Source organism: Cricetulus griseus, chromosome 6, assembly GCF_003668045.3.
Source record: "Cricetulus griseus strain 17A/GY chromosome 6, alternate assembly CriGri-PICRH-1.0, whole genome shotgun sequence".
NCBI lineage: Eukaryota > Metazoa > Chordata > Mammalia > Rodentia > Cricetidae > Cricetulus > Cricetulus griseus.
In genome coordinates this window covers 64,180,808-64,196,530 of record NC_048599.1, presented here as the reverse complement: position 1 = coordinate 64,196,530, position 15,723 = coordinate 64,180,808, and positions in this window count along the sequence as shown.

Below are 15,723 nucleotides of genomic sequence, written 5' to 3'. Positions count from 1 at the left end.
TATGAAGTGAACACCTCCTTTTCTGTTCTGTAGCCCTGGTCATCTACTTAAAACTCATCACCCACTTGGAAAGCTGACCCTTGACCAGTGAACTTTTACATTTCTTCAGTGCTGTGAACTGACCCTATGTTTCAGTCTTCAGTTCCTGACACTTGCCTGCATAGTCCATTGCAACAAGCTTACTAGTATTTGTTGTCTGAATTTCTTCTAGCCAGTTCCCACTGAAGTGGATTATAAATCTCAGCACACAAAGAACTCTAAGCATAGAAGAGCATGAAGTGAACTGGAGAATGGGAAGCATTAAAAGAGAGAGAGGGAGAGAGAGCAGAATAGAATGTAGACTTGTTGATGTGTATCCCACTAAACTGCAAGGTTCTTAAAAATGAAGGACGGACTTTCTGCTCTAAACACAGTCCCCAGCATTCACAGTGTATGCCTGACACATTGTAGTGCTCAGTACAAACTGTTGAGCTTAGTGCATGCCCGACACGTTGTAGTGTTCAGTACAAATGGTTGAGCTGTGCTTTGTGCTACAGTGCAGGGGATTCCGATCAATTATCTAACCCTTATGGACATGTAAAAGAAATGAAATGAGAAAAAAAAAATTGGCCAGTTATACAAGCCAACACCTTCTTCTCATTATTTTGAGATCTTTCTACTATCACCTCATTTCTCCAAATTACAAGAGTAAACAAAGCCATTCCCTAGGATGACAGATGAGGTGCAATGACAACAGCATGCTTGGAATTTCCAGGTCTGCAAGAAAACCGATATGAATTCCAGATCCTCCAAGGGGAGACTTTCCATCATCAGGAAGAGTGAGTGGAGGAATCCGAACATGAAGTCAGGTTTAGGAAAGGGCACTGCGCTGGAATGTTGCATCTACCCGTGAAGAATTCTGAGATTAGGTACATCTTTTTCTTTAGGTACCTTATGCAGCATCAGTTTTGTAACAGCATTGTGTATCATAAATTGACAAAATACAAATTAATTCTCCTTCATAGTTAATATTCTCCCTTAATAGTTAACTCTATCATCCTGGAAGTATTTATTTATTATCTCTGCCACAACATACCATTCTCAAGCTATTCATTCATTCATTTCAAAATTACCATTTTTACTTTTATTCTGTCAGTGCTATTCTCCAAAAGATTCAGTTTGATACTTTGCAGTATTGAAAGCTAATCTATGTCAGATATCCAAGGCCTTCAACACTTTGACTCCAGTCCACCTTTTCATATGTGAACTTCCCCTTCATTCTCTCATATGCTAGTCTCAAACTCATTCATCTTTGTCTGTTTACTGCCTGTCTCTCTTGCGCCACAGTTCTATGCTCTGAATCTTTCTCTCTGTCTGTTGAAACGTGTGTTTTGTTTTAAGTAGCATTCTTCACCCTCCCCCATCTGTCAATATGCTGTGCGTTCTCAACTCCTAAGCCATCATGGTCTGCATCCTTGGCTGCTCAGCATTTCAGATAAATGTGCTTTATGGCTCTCACTGTGAACCCTTTACAAGCAGAGAGCACATCTTGGACTTCTTCACATCTTGTTCTACATATGGATCATTTCAGCTGTGATTATGGTAAGAATGCAGGAAATAGACAGACGTGGCTACAACTTTTGGAGTTCATGGCTGGGGAGATTTTGCCCCTTTTTGGTTGCAATAGTACCCCTTTCTTATCTTTGGGACATATACCTCAAGAACCTCAGTGGGTACCTAATACCATAGACAGTATGTAATCACATATATACTGTTTATTCTTACATGTGAAAAACTTTAACTTATGAGTGAGGCATGGAAAGAGATTAAGTAATTAAAAGTTATAATAATATGCTTTGATGAAGTTCTTTCAATATTCTCTTTTGAGCTAAAAATTCTTTTATTATGTGGTACTTACCCAGAATTTTTCTTGATAGTTTCTCATTTAAAGAAAATCATTTACACCTACTAAAATAAAAATTCATCTTTACTTAAAATTAAAAACATGAAAATTAAAAATTTAATCCAACCTTCATTTTCAAGAGTAATAAAGAAAAAAATTAAATTTCAGGTGAATAGTGTTGGCCAAAGTGTTAGGAAGTGGGAATCTACATTCAACATAAATCAGAATATAGATTTGGTATAACATTTTATAGAAGTATTATAGAAGTATAGGTGAAAAAATTTAGTTTACTTGCTCTTGGGTAGAAGAAGTAGACTTTGAGAAGTCTTAGCTGTTGTTGTCAAGAAAGTACTAATATCTCTGCTTGAGAAAAGTTCACCATAGCAACATGTGTAGTAATAAGAGCAGGGAATTAATCTGAGGCTTAAAAAAAGCTGGGCTGGGCCATGGATGCAAGCATAGTAACTTTTCATTTAGAAATGCAATTACTACTGCTTGCTGCCAGCTGAACTTTTTATAGTTTCAAAATTCTCTATAGACTTTTTTCTCCATCCTCCTCCTCTTCTTCCTCTTCTTTCTCTTCTTCTTCCTCCTCCTCTTTATCCAGAAGAAAAAGTAGTTTAGAGTAAGCTACAAACATTACTGCAATCATTAAACGAATCAGCAGAGACAGGATGAAATTTCCCATATTCTCGACTCTGCAATCCATAAAGCATGCTGCCATTTCTCATCTCAGTTTCCAGTTGATACACATTTATTTAATTTGGTCACGTGTCTTGAGAAAAAATTTTCTAATGAATCTTTCAAGGTGTTCTAATAGCTGCTCTGTTTTAAAGTATATGTGATGAATGTTTTATAGATTAAATTTATCAAAAACACATCTAGTACTGTGGGCCTTTCAGTGAATATTTAAGGGGAGACTGTGGCATATGTATCCCAGAAGCCCAGACTCCCATAAATAGCTAAAGGATGGCTCTCTTTATGACAGATCTAAAGGCTACTCTGAGAAGGTGGATGAATATGTGGCCTTAAATACTTGGCCTTAAATTCTCTGTAACTCAAACTTCCAAGCTCATTTTCAAAGGCAGGCAATAGGCTTTGCCCTTGACTCACTGGGACTTGTCAAAGTTTCGTTATGACTGTACAAAATTCAGTCCTCAAAATAGGATTCAGACACAAGTGTAGAATGCCCAGTAAACTTAAGGAAGGAAGAGTGATTACAGGTGCAATCTTTTAAAATCAATGTTAGGCATAGAAGGTTCCTGATTTTTTTCTAGATGTTAGCCCAAGAATGTGTGCTAGATGGACAAAGCACAAAGTTCAATTCTATCCCTCTGTTCCTGTTTTCTAATTTGGGCATCTCAAAATATATTAGAATTTGAAAGAGAAAATGATAGAAAGGCTTCATGAGTGTAAGATTTCACAATTTACCTCTGAAAGTGAGGTTAATATAACAGCCTGGATTAGTCTGCCAAAACTATAGAAATACGAAAACATCATAAATTAGTCAGCTGGCCATGGTTGCAATCTATTTGCTGGATGCCAGATGTACTTATGATAGGAAAAGCTGGTGGCTTTACAATAGCTGGAAAATGTTAAGAACTCATATAATAGATTTTTCTTGCTTTAAGTATCAAGTGGGTTGCTGCCTTATTAGGGTATGCAGTTTAAAAGAAATGCCTATGCTTTAACTTAGACCAAAGATAAGTTTCCCATCTTAGAATTTCAGTGTTCATTTAGGGAACTATAATACCATACAGAACAAATCCTTTATTAAATCAATGCATTCATTACCTAGAATGAAAGTTTTATTCAATCACTGTATTTTGATAGACTAGACTATTGCACACGAGTAAGAGATAATGGATTGAAGACAGTGTCCTTGAAAGAGAGAAACTCAGACCGACCTTCTTTCATATATATTCCCAGGAGACTGTCAGTTTCCGATGCCATCAAGGCATTGAAAAGGTTGGCAAGGAGCGAGTCAGCCCTATGTGGTATAACAAATCAGTACATGAACCAGCTAACCATGTAAATGGTGAGAGGAAAAAAATGAAATCATTCCTGCTTAAAATCTCTCAGTGTCATCTTTTAACCAATTTAGGGCGATTGGCTCAGTTGCCTTTATGGCAATCCAGCCAGGTGTATGGTGAGAGCTCACTAGAAGTCATCGTCAAAGTTAGTAAATCTGGTTTTGCTCTCTGCAGTCTGCACTCACTTAACCTGACCTGTCCATGGCTCTCGCTGCTCAGTAACTGGGGAAAGAGGCAGAAAAACTCTTAGGAGAGATCAGAGAATGAGTGCAAAGCCTATTAAACAGTTATGCACAAACACAATGCAGATTCGGAGAAATATGCTAATAGGTGTTTTCACAGCCTGATTCACTTAAGCAAGAGGGAAATCAAGGCTTATGGGGTAATGCACACTTTCCCATAACTGCGTAAAATGCTCCTTGTTCACTGTCTTCTGACATTCCTTTGTGTTTGGATGATAGAATCATCTTTAGCACAGACTAATTTTAGTACCTGTAATAAATAAATCCCAAATTCTTCTGGCATTGGGCTGTGCTTAATGACAAGTATATATAGAAGTAAAATATTGATATGCAAATGCTGACATGAGGGTCTTTCATCTAATGGAAGAAGTTACTTAAATTTCCATTCCTAGAGATGTTTTCTGCCATCACTGTTTATTTCTTGAAACTGTGTTCTGGATACATTGCTACAAAGATCTTTGGGAAATTATCTTTGGCAGCTGATCTTGGAAATTATGATGAAAAACAACCACTAGCACGAGTTGTATAACAAGATGGTTATGCTACTTCCAGAGCTTGTAGTAGCTATTAGCATTTGTTTATATACACAAGTGGCATCATCGTGTTTATATAAACTGTTTATGTTCAAAGTCTGAGGAAGTAAAAGTAATAAGGGGGAGAGAAAAGAACCATAGCTTGCTAAAGACAGAACCAAGTGGCCTATCTGGCTGTGACATTTGTAACCCAATTGACCAACAGGGTTGATTCAGCTGATCTGGCTATCTATGCTGGTGTCTCCTTCCTCTCTCATACGATGAGAGGGACTATTGAAGCTGCTGAATGCTGGGTCAAAAAGAATGATCTTCCCGGGATACAAGAGGACTGGTCTTCATTTGTGAATATATGAGTAACTATGCTCTCCTTTTGTAATTTCTAAACAAGCTCTCAATATCCACTCTAAGGTGTGTGAATGTTCCCACCTTCTAAAATGGAAAGTTTTTTTTTGTTGGCAATGTATAATAAACCTTTTTATTCTTTCTTACATTCAACCACATGAGCAGGAAGTCAAAGTCCAGCCACCCATCTTCTGAAGCAGGCTGGACCAGCACTTGGACCAGAATCATGCCTAGATCACAGTCAATGTGGCATCTACTACAGCTCCCAATGAGAGCTGAGATGTATGCTTAAGTGCACTGGGTTGCAGGAAATAACATTACCGAGTTTAGTATCGGAGTGATGGGTAAGAATAGCACAGAAGCTTTGGAATCCTCTAGCGCACAGCCTCATCATACTGTTTGAGAATCCTTTCTCAACTCCAAATAACACAGAAATAGGGAAAATTTTCAGGGCTTTGTGCATTGTAGTGCAGTCCCTCCTTTCATGTGGGAGTAATATTCTTTAAAAATGTTAGGAATCTAGTGTTTTCTCCCTCTGAAAGTGGCCATTCCTGGGGATGAGTTTTCAGTAGGTTCTGGGGTCAGAAAGGCTGGTAAATTAAGCAGCAAGTACCATCAGGTGGCTTTTCTCCAGTTGAAGTGCCAATGTGTGAGTCTTTAAATCATTTATTTCGTGATTTTAATGGCAGCAAATGTGGTTTCACTGGCTTCTTCATGGAATCTCTCCCCCATCTTTACTTGTAGAAAGTTCCCCATTGTAATAGAGACAGATAGTTAGTATCTTCACAGTACTTCATGAATTACTAGGCACTTTAGAGTCTGTATTAGTACCACTGACTCCACATGTTTATTGTATTGGATACTGACAGTGTGTTTGGGTATACACTATAAATGAACTGTTTTCTTTCATCTAGAGCAGTAGCACATGTCAACATATTTAATAATAAGGAGATACTGCAAGAACTGGGTATATAAATATAAGTTACTTCTTGTAGGACATAGTGGGTAGACTGGATGAAAAGGAGTTGGCCAAGTTTTCATAAAAAGAAAGAACCATGGAATATTGAGAAGGAATCAGCCAAGGAAATGAAGTAAAGGCTGAGAAGGGATCATATTCAAGGGCTCGTGCATGGAAGAGTGCTACACAGCCAGGATAAAGTACACGGTTAAGGCAGGATGTGAAACATACAAGGTGTTGATGGAAAATAGGCTTGAATAGGCTGGAATCAGTTTGTAAAGAACCTTGAACAATGTGAGAATGGATGTGGGCTTTTCCTTGTGTGTAATAAAGAAGTAAAGTACATGTATACGCTTATATAGATCATATATATACATATATTTACACATAAACATATATTCATATATATTTCTTCCAGTAGTTACTTACAGTTCCTTTCCACACCTCCAGGCAGACTTCAAGTGCCCTTTCTCACTCATTATACTAAGTTCCATCATCTAAATGCTTCTGTAAAAGGCATGCTTTATGGAAACCTAACTGATTTTCCCACTGCTTCAATCATCTTTGAAAAGTAACTGGTGGTCTGGATTTTCTAGACTTTGCAAACATTTATCATCAGTTTGATGGATCTTTTAAAAGCAACCCACTTGTGCAATTTGCTAAGGACTGACAACTGGTCAACCAAGGTGAGTTGGGAACAAAACATCATTGTCCGATGAATATAATATGTGTGTGAGTCAATGTGTACCCTGTTTTATGATGTGGGTATTCTCTGCATCTCTGCCTCCATGTTTTTCCGTTTCTGTATCTGAATTAAAACAATACTCTCAAATTTTATTTGCAGAATAAAGCAAAACAACTGGAGGTTAATCGAAAAGGCATACTGTTCCTCAGAGAAGTTTCTAGAGGAACATATATTGATTCATGATTTTTGCATCATAAAGAATGATAAAAATCATTCACTCCTACTGAAAATAGCCTCTCATTACATGGACTCAGAGATCCTCAGATATGATGCTGGTGTGGAATCTGATGAGCACCATAGAACATTCATTTGAGCAATTGTGTGGGAAAATAGTGCTTTGTCTAAAAAGGCAAAGAGAGTTATATTGCCACAATCTCTGCTCCTGTAGACCAACTTGTAAATGAGAAGTAAATGAACATTCCTCCGATCTCCAACTCTATCTTCGGTACACAGTTTCCATTTTGAACAAAGTTGTTCATAAGTTCTTGGAATTCATTCTTCTACCAAATTGAAAGAATTCATTATATGATTTTAGCTATAGGAAGGCAGTTCCAAGAGAAGCATTATAAACCAAGTGGTTGAGAATAAGAGCCCAGGGTCAGAGTAACCAGATTCAGGAGTTGGTTTTCTGTAATTTGTAATGATCTTGTCCAGGTCATTTGAATTCTCTTTGCACCTTAGCAAATTCCCACGAAGATTAAAGGAGATAATGCATGTATAACACAGCAGCAGATTTAAACAATCTGTTATATAGAAAAGAACAGTCCTTGCTAACTGCAGGGCCCTAAAATAGACTGTGAATGCTCAAGAATACATCTGGCTCTTTCTACTTGGAAGGGAATGAGTTGACAGGAAAGCCAAACAGAGTGCTAGACATATCTGCAAATACAATTCCTCTGGTCAGAGAAGATGAAAGGATAATGCTGATGTAATCAGTGAGCCGCCATTCCAGAAGAATCTATTCATTCACAGGTTTCACCCAGCCATCCATAAAACAACAACAACAAAAAAAAAACCAAAAACTGACTCTATACGTCTCTAGGAAGAAGCTAAAAGGATATGGAGTTTGTGTTGGCAAAGTACAACTTTGAAACTTTGGAACAATACATGTTTCTATCCATGGAGAAAGGTATATGTATGGTATTAGCTTTAAACAAAAGGCTGCAAGATTACAATACTGCAATCCCATGAGTAGCTTTATACCAGTGAGCCAGAGCCTTCAGAATAAGCATAAGCAGAATGTTGGGAAACTCTTATTTGATGGGATAATTGCTGACACCCACTGATGGGATAATTGCTACACCACTATGCCACCAGGAACATCTTTCTTTTAGTGAAATGCATCATGGGCATGAACACCAGTGCAGGTGCCACAGTCCCCATCTGTGTATCCATCCTGGACTTAAAATGCAAAGCTAGAAGAATGATGAGTTTTCCATATTGGTTCTAGACATAGCCAGAAGAGAATCAACAGTTGATAAATTGGTCAATCACAATGTTTATATCTTTGAGGGTGACACAGGGATAAAGACTCTGTCCTTTCATACTGGCCTGACATCAAGAACCTCTCATTATTTAAATTAGTTTTAATTATGCATATTTGGGGGATATATATGCAAATACAGTGCCCTCAGAATCTAGAAGATGGTGTCAGATTCTCTGGAACTGAAGCCACAGGTGGTTGGGAGTCACCTGAAACACTGGTACTAGGAATCAAAGTCTTGACTTCTGGAAAATCAGTACTCACTTTTAACCACTGATCCATCTCTTCACCTCCTCACCTGTTACATTTTCCATGATGAGTTCCCCATTGTTAAGCCAAGTGGAAATAATGTTAAATACTCGCTAGACCCAATTTTTCTGTTTTGTCCTTTTAGGAAGAGTTCTACCTGTAGTACAATTGAAGTGAAAAATGTCTTTTCCTAGATATGGAGATGATGTTAGACTACTTAAAATAAAAGAGAGCAAATTCAAACCTCAAAGATACAGTCTACTATGATAATTCTCAGCAATATCAGAAGATGCTTATCATGAATTTGATGATACTAATTGCAGATTACAACATGAAATGATATACATTAGAAATGTGGGTTTGGCTCTGGCTGACTTTTGGAAATGTATTCCTCATACCACATTGCCTTGCCCAGCCTTTTTACAAAGGGAGGTGCTTCATCCTATTGCAACTTTATATGCATGTTTTGTTGATATCCATGGGATGCCTGCCACTTTCTGAACAGAAACAGAGGAGGAGTGGATTCGGGAGGAAGGGGAATGAGAAGAGAGTAGGGAGGGGAAACTGTGGTCAGGATGTAAAATAAATGATGTTAATAGAAAACATCAATAAAAAAACCTGTGTTTGCAGAATTGTGAAGTACATATTTTACCAATAAATAGTAAAGCCACACGAAGGGAAGAAAATTCTGATGATATCATTCAACTTCTAAGCACAAGGAAAGCTTACTTCTTCCTTCTCTAGACTGAGAATTTCTATGTTACTAAGATCATCATGACATTGTCACATTAGCTCTAATCTGATAATTGAATTGTCAAGAAATTGAACGAAATACATATAGTTTGTGAAGAGACTAAATCTTTGACATACAGTTGACAGTGTGAAAAATACCATAGCTTAAAAAAAACTGGAACCTTCTATTGTATTATCCAAGGACAAAGAAAGCATGTCAACATTCCTTTTAAAAGCATTCCCTCCATGATCTCAGGATTAAAAGATAGCTGTGACCCTTTAGTTGAATATATAATGGAGGCTTGCTTTACCTAACCTTTAGACTTAGAGTGATTTTTATCAGTGAAAATTTTCTTTTAATGAATTCAGTCTCTAGTGTAGGGTTAACTTATAACTGACTCATGATGATGACATTTGCTGCCCAGTCTCCAATCATTAATCATGAGTGCTGAAGAAGCAAACAAATTATTTAACTAAGTAGAATTATAACTCATAGGAATTGAACATTTTGAATTTGTTTGGATTAAGAAGATTATTCACCCTTGAATTTATTCCAGGCTAAAATTTGTTGACACTAGAGGTAAATATTGACAAGGGTAGGACTAATCAATATTGAACCTTGAGGGTCAAAAGACTTCATGTTTGGTATAATAAGCAACTGAGTTCAGGCATTAGAAAGTTTCAGTAAAGTAACAATTATAAAGGGTCAGTTAAGGTTTCTATTATAAACTCTAATTTAGAAGCTTGCATCATTCAAGAGTCTCCAAAGACATGCAATAGTGTCATGAAGCAAGATGGTGTCTTGATATTAGATGTTCAAGGGAAAGTATGTTATTAAACTCTAACTTCAGAAACTAGATTGTTCTTATTAACCAGACTCAAAAGTTATCTTTCCTCATCATTTCTAAATCTAGGAAGCTTTGAGCTAGATGTAAATCTTAATTGAAAATGTAAATACCTTGAAAATTTCTATACTGGAAATTATCTAACACATTCATGTGATCTGTAAATTATAAATATTACCAAAGGGAGTGCTATATCAATGTGACCAGATACAATTCAATAATCACATGCTACAGTTTCCATTTAGTCTTGTGTAGGACATTAATACCATGTGGAAGGCATTATTCTTCACTCAAGCATATTTGATAATGTTGGCTTACTGGATTATTTAAGGGATCTTTCTCTTTTTGAAAGCAGTGTTTTAATAAGTTATTTTAAATATTTTCATTGAAAATATTGTGATTTGAATTTCAAAAATCAAAATAAATATAGTATCATTATAATGAAATAAGGATAAAATAATAAATATGTAGCCATATTGAAGTAAATATTGCATAGATTAGATTTAAATGCCGTATTTTATTCCCCTATCCTTACCTGCAAACCTACATGAGACAATGTTTGTGATTATAAGGATTTGAGCTCAGGAAGAATCCAGCAGTCTTTTGCTCTTCAAGGTCCAATTTAAAAGAAGTTCTGAATCTTTAAATCTTTCTTTGGGCTAATACTAAGTGCTCTGTCTCTTATGGCCTTTGTTCTTGAATTTAGAATGTCTAGATACACTCACACAACAGAAGTGGGCATTGATCAGTCAGGGAAGAGGCATGCACTTTCAGTTTCCATCACATTAAGCAAAACACTCATTAGTGTTTGGCATTTTCCCAAGCAGACACAATCTAGGTGTCCACTGAGGCCTCATTGTACAGTTAAGGAGTTTAAAAAGACCTTCTAGACATCAGCTAGGGACAATTAAGTAATGGGTAAAACTACTCCAGGGTAAGAAGGCTGAAATTACTGGAAACAAACACACATTCTAACCAAATGCAAAGCAGACATACTATCTTTATCTTTAACATCAGGTAGCTCTGCCAGGAGAGAAAAGACTAAAGATGCCCCTACTTAATAATCATTCCCCTTCTCATCAAAACCACACTAGATGCTAGGGGAGTGTTCAGTCATATTAAAAAAAAAGTTACATCAGGATTGGAAGTGCAAAAGAATCTCATGGAAACCTGTTATCACACCATAATTATTTCTATCATGTACCCCACAATATTGCTAACGGGTCATAATAACACAAATTACTGCTAAGATTCTTATCCATGAAAACTGTTGAAACATGTCATATTGCTAAGTATATATTCCTAGATCCAGAACCACTTCTAGAATATATTACTGAGAGTGACTGCTTGAAATGCAGGCCAGATTGAGCCATCTTTTATCCTTTACTTCTTTTCTTTTCCTGTCTCTCTCCTGTCTTCTCTTTCTCAAATCCAACAATTCACCTCAGCAAGCATTTGATAACTAAGTACTATCTGCTAGGTACTCTGCCAGTGCAGGGACCAAACTAGTGAGCAAGGCAGACAGGGCTTGGGCAAACATGAAGTTACAGGTTAGCACACTAAGCTAAAGCTATCCTGTGATGTCTGTTATTGTCTGCATTAGAACAACCATATTTGAGCAATCTTAAAGACCAGCACATGACTCAAGTTTCAAAAATCATTCATGTTGCCTTTTCTTACCTCTGAGGAGACAAATGACAAGGTAAATTGTTCATGTCAAAACTTTATTTTTAAGCCCAGGAGTTATTTATTGTTTAGTTTTGGTTGAAATTCAATTTATCATCAAGTTATAGGGAGAGCTGTTTAATATATTGTTTTCCAACATCATGCCACAGAATCCTTTCATAAAGAACATACAAATGAATGACAAAAGAAAGAACCTATGCTTAAGGTGAGGCAAAAAACCTTGACATTGCCACAATATTCCCATCCTGTGTTTGAAATCCAAGACACCCTCCTATCGGTTTTTAACACGACTTTCAAATCCCAGAGCTAATAATGCTTCCCAGCTACAGCTGGCTGCATCTTACACACAGCATGTAGTGGGAATACGCACAGGGGATGAGGTTCCTAACAGTCAACTAAGAGTTCAAATCCCCAAAGGGGTGCCCCCAATGTGCCGAGCACTTAACCCTTCGACCAGTACCAACATGACTATTCACAAATTATTGATGTCCCTAAATCCCTGGCAGCTTGTAGATGACTCTTACATCTACAGAAGCTCAAGCCTATGGCCACTAATGGGATGGATTTTTAGAAATACATACATATATTCGGTCTTAGATACATGAACGTAAAGTCACTGAAATGCTAGGAGGTGATTGAACTGGACAGAACACTGTTAAACACACACATAGCCTCTTGTTGTAGATCATTTTCATTGACATCTATCTGCATCTTTGCAACAGTTTAATTAAAGCTGTCTGGAACAAGTCAGCCCTCTAAATGATTGGCAGTGCAATGATAAAGGAGAAACCTGCCGAGGCTCGAGGCCCTTTTGGTAAAGCTTTCTAATGACTGTCTCTGTCTGCAGCTAGGAACAGCAGAAGGGAAGATATTTATTTTCAAAATTAGCCCACTCTTATATTACTGTGGGAGAAGATGCACAGTTTCCTGAGATGTCATCTTGGAAAACCAGAAACCGAGTTATATCATACCATATTTTAAGGAACAAACTTAATGGTGTTTTGGTCCAAAATATACACCTTAAAACTATTCAAAAAAGCAATAAATACTACTGGTTGCTGCTTATTTATTGTGTAAAACATAAATCCCAAATTGGACAAATTTGCCTAAAATGGTCAAGTAAGACAATTTTGCAACTTGGTGGCAGAAATAACATCTATTTAATTTAGCTTTCTAGTACATAGACTAATTGCATAGCAAGGAGATAATTTTAGGCAATTAAATATTCAGTGAATACCCTTGATGTTTCCACCACTATGAAGGTAGCTGTGAAATGAAACAAACAAAAAATTACACACAGGGCTTATGAAATATAGGATGTAGGTAAGAGAGTGAATCTTAAATTAACTATTAATTGTGTTTCTTTAAATGTTTTGTCTTCTGGTTTATAATCATTTAACTAAAAATGTATTGATTAAGCTAGGTATGTTCTTTAATACTAAAATTAATTGTACTTTATAAATGCATCCAAATTACTGTGACGTTTCAACATTTCAATCAGTAGTTGCTCCATACAAATCCATCAATGACAGCTTTTCTTCTTCATTTAATATTAATATTATGTACTTCATGTGCATTGTTATATCTTGTGCCTTCTCCTTCCTCCTCCCACACAAAATAATATATTTCTGTGTACATTTGTAACATTTTCATCTAGATTTGTGTAAGTTAAAAATAACAAAGTAAAAAAAAAAAGCATCCCTGAACTCACCTAGGATGTTATTCAAGAATAGGTATTCTTTAAATCCTGAAACTCAGTGGGAATAAGTTGAACATAGAAACTATTCTCCAGAAGTAAGAAGTCTTGTGCTTAAGTGTGCTAATCAAGGCAACATTTACTGCTTACTGAATGCTGACCTATAGTGCTGAGGGTAAGCAAAACAACTCAAAGAAATAAAGATTTTTATCCCAGGAATCTATTCCATAGAAGGTTCAAATCCCAGGGAGAAAAGGTTAAATTCAATGAAAGAAGAACATATTTTTACATCTTTGAGAAGGGGCCATTCAAAGTGAAATTGGGATTTTAAGAATATATTGCCTGAGCATTAAAAAATGGATTTAAGGTAAAGTGGTCCTTTGAAGATAGTAACAAAATTAAAGATGACCATAAAGTGATGGCATTCCTAATCCTTGGAAGGTGGACTATATTGCCTTTAGTCCTGAGTCTAGGCTGGCCTGTGAAGGAGTGATGTGTCAGTTCTGGGACCTGCCTATAAGAGGATTGGCAAATTCATCTTGGCATATTCAGTACCCAAGTTGTCACATACAAAGTCCAAACATCCTGTTGAAGAGAGCATCTGGAAAGGTCTTGACTATCATGTAGGCAGTAGGGAGTTGCTGAATTCAGATACTGACACCAGATAAGTGAAACTGTTTTTGTTTTTCAAGATAAGTCCAGCTACTAGATGAATTCCAATGAGTGACATTTGTCAATGCCATATGGAACATAAGAATTGCTTAGCTGATCAGTGCTAAGGCTTCTGACCCACAAATCATAAGGTATTATGTAATAGCTAATGTTTCAACTCACTAGGTTTGAGTTACTTGTTACATTGCAATATACAGCTAAAATGGAGTCTACACAATGATATTAATGTACAGTGGTAAGCCCTAATGTTAGATTATGTGTGGTAGGTAATCTTGGTTGTCAACTTGATACCTTAGGAAAAGGTGCCCTCTGTTGAAGAAATGCCTTCTCCAGATTGTCCTGCAGGCATGTCTGTGGTGACATATTTTGATTGCTAATTGATGTAAGAGGGCCTAGCTCAATATAGGCAGTATCATCCCAAGGCAGATAGGTCTGGATTGTATAACCAAAGTAGCTGGACATGAGCCTGAGAACAAGCCAATAAGCATATTCCTCCATGGTTATTGCTTCAAGTTCCTGCCTTGGTTTCCCTCAGTGATGGATTTAACCTGCAAGCCAAATAAATTCTTTCCTTCCTTCCTTCCTTCCTTCCTTCCTTCCTTCCTTCCTTCCTTCCTTCCTCCCTCCATCCTCCTCTTCCTTCTTCCTCCTCCTCTTCCTTCTTCCTCCTCCACTCCTCTTCTTCTTTTTCTTCATTATTGTTGTTGTTATTATTACAAAGGACAGATAGTTGAAAATTTGGACTTTGCGGCATATAGAGTGTCTGTTGTTATTACTCAGTTCTTGTAAAGAAGTTACAAGTAATATATAAATGGTTGATATAGCTGAGTCTCAATAGATTTTTACCTACACAAGATGTTGGCTGAGTAGATGTAGCTATGGGAAATAGAAGTCATGCTCTGGTTTATAATATGTGAAGTACTGAGGGAAACACAGCTGGAGATATGCCACTGATATACTCATAGGAAAGGAGATTTGTGGCATGTGGCTACAAAAGCAGACTGGAGGACTGGAATATGAAGTTGGGTACTAATGTTGTGTCTTCTTATGTTGCTGCTGCATCATTGTTTTAAAAAATATTATTGATGTTGAAATCTAAACATACTTAGAACTCTCTAGAGTCTAAGGGATTTTGTGAATCTGTGAAACCTCATTGAACCGGGAAATCAATATCATTTAGAATAAGATCAAGCTGATTTCAGATATTTTTGTAAATGTTCAGGACCCACTGTGAATTGTTTTTAGATTTGTGAAACATACATATATTTTAAGTAAACTGTATGTTTCTAAGGCTGTATTCCCTAATCATGGCTAATACCATTATAATTTTTAAATTTCCATCACATTCATTATTATTTGACAATTAAGAGTTTGGCAATATTTCTTGCTCATGTTTGAAAAGAATAACTTCAGTCCCAAAGTATTTATATTTCAAACTATCCTGAAAAGTCAAAGGCTATTTCCTATTATTTTTGATATAACAGAACCATTTTTAGCATGCTATTTACTGTTATGTCATGCAAAAATGTGTGACCTTTTGAAGAAACAAAACAAGCAGCTTTTTTAAAACTCCTCCTGTGTATCTGTTCATGGATATTTAAGCTTTATAAAAATTCTATGAGGCA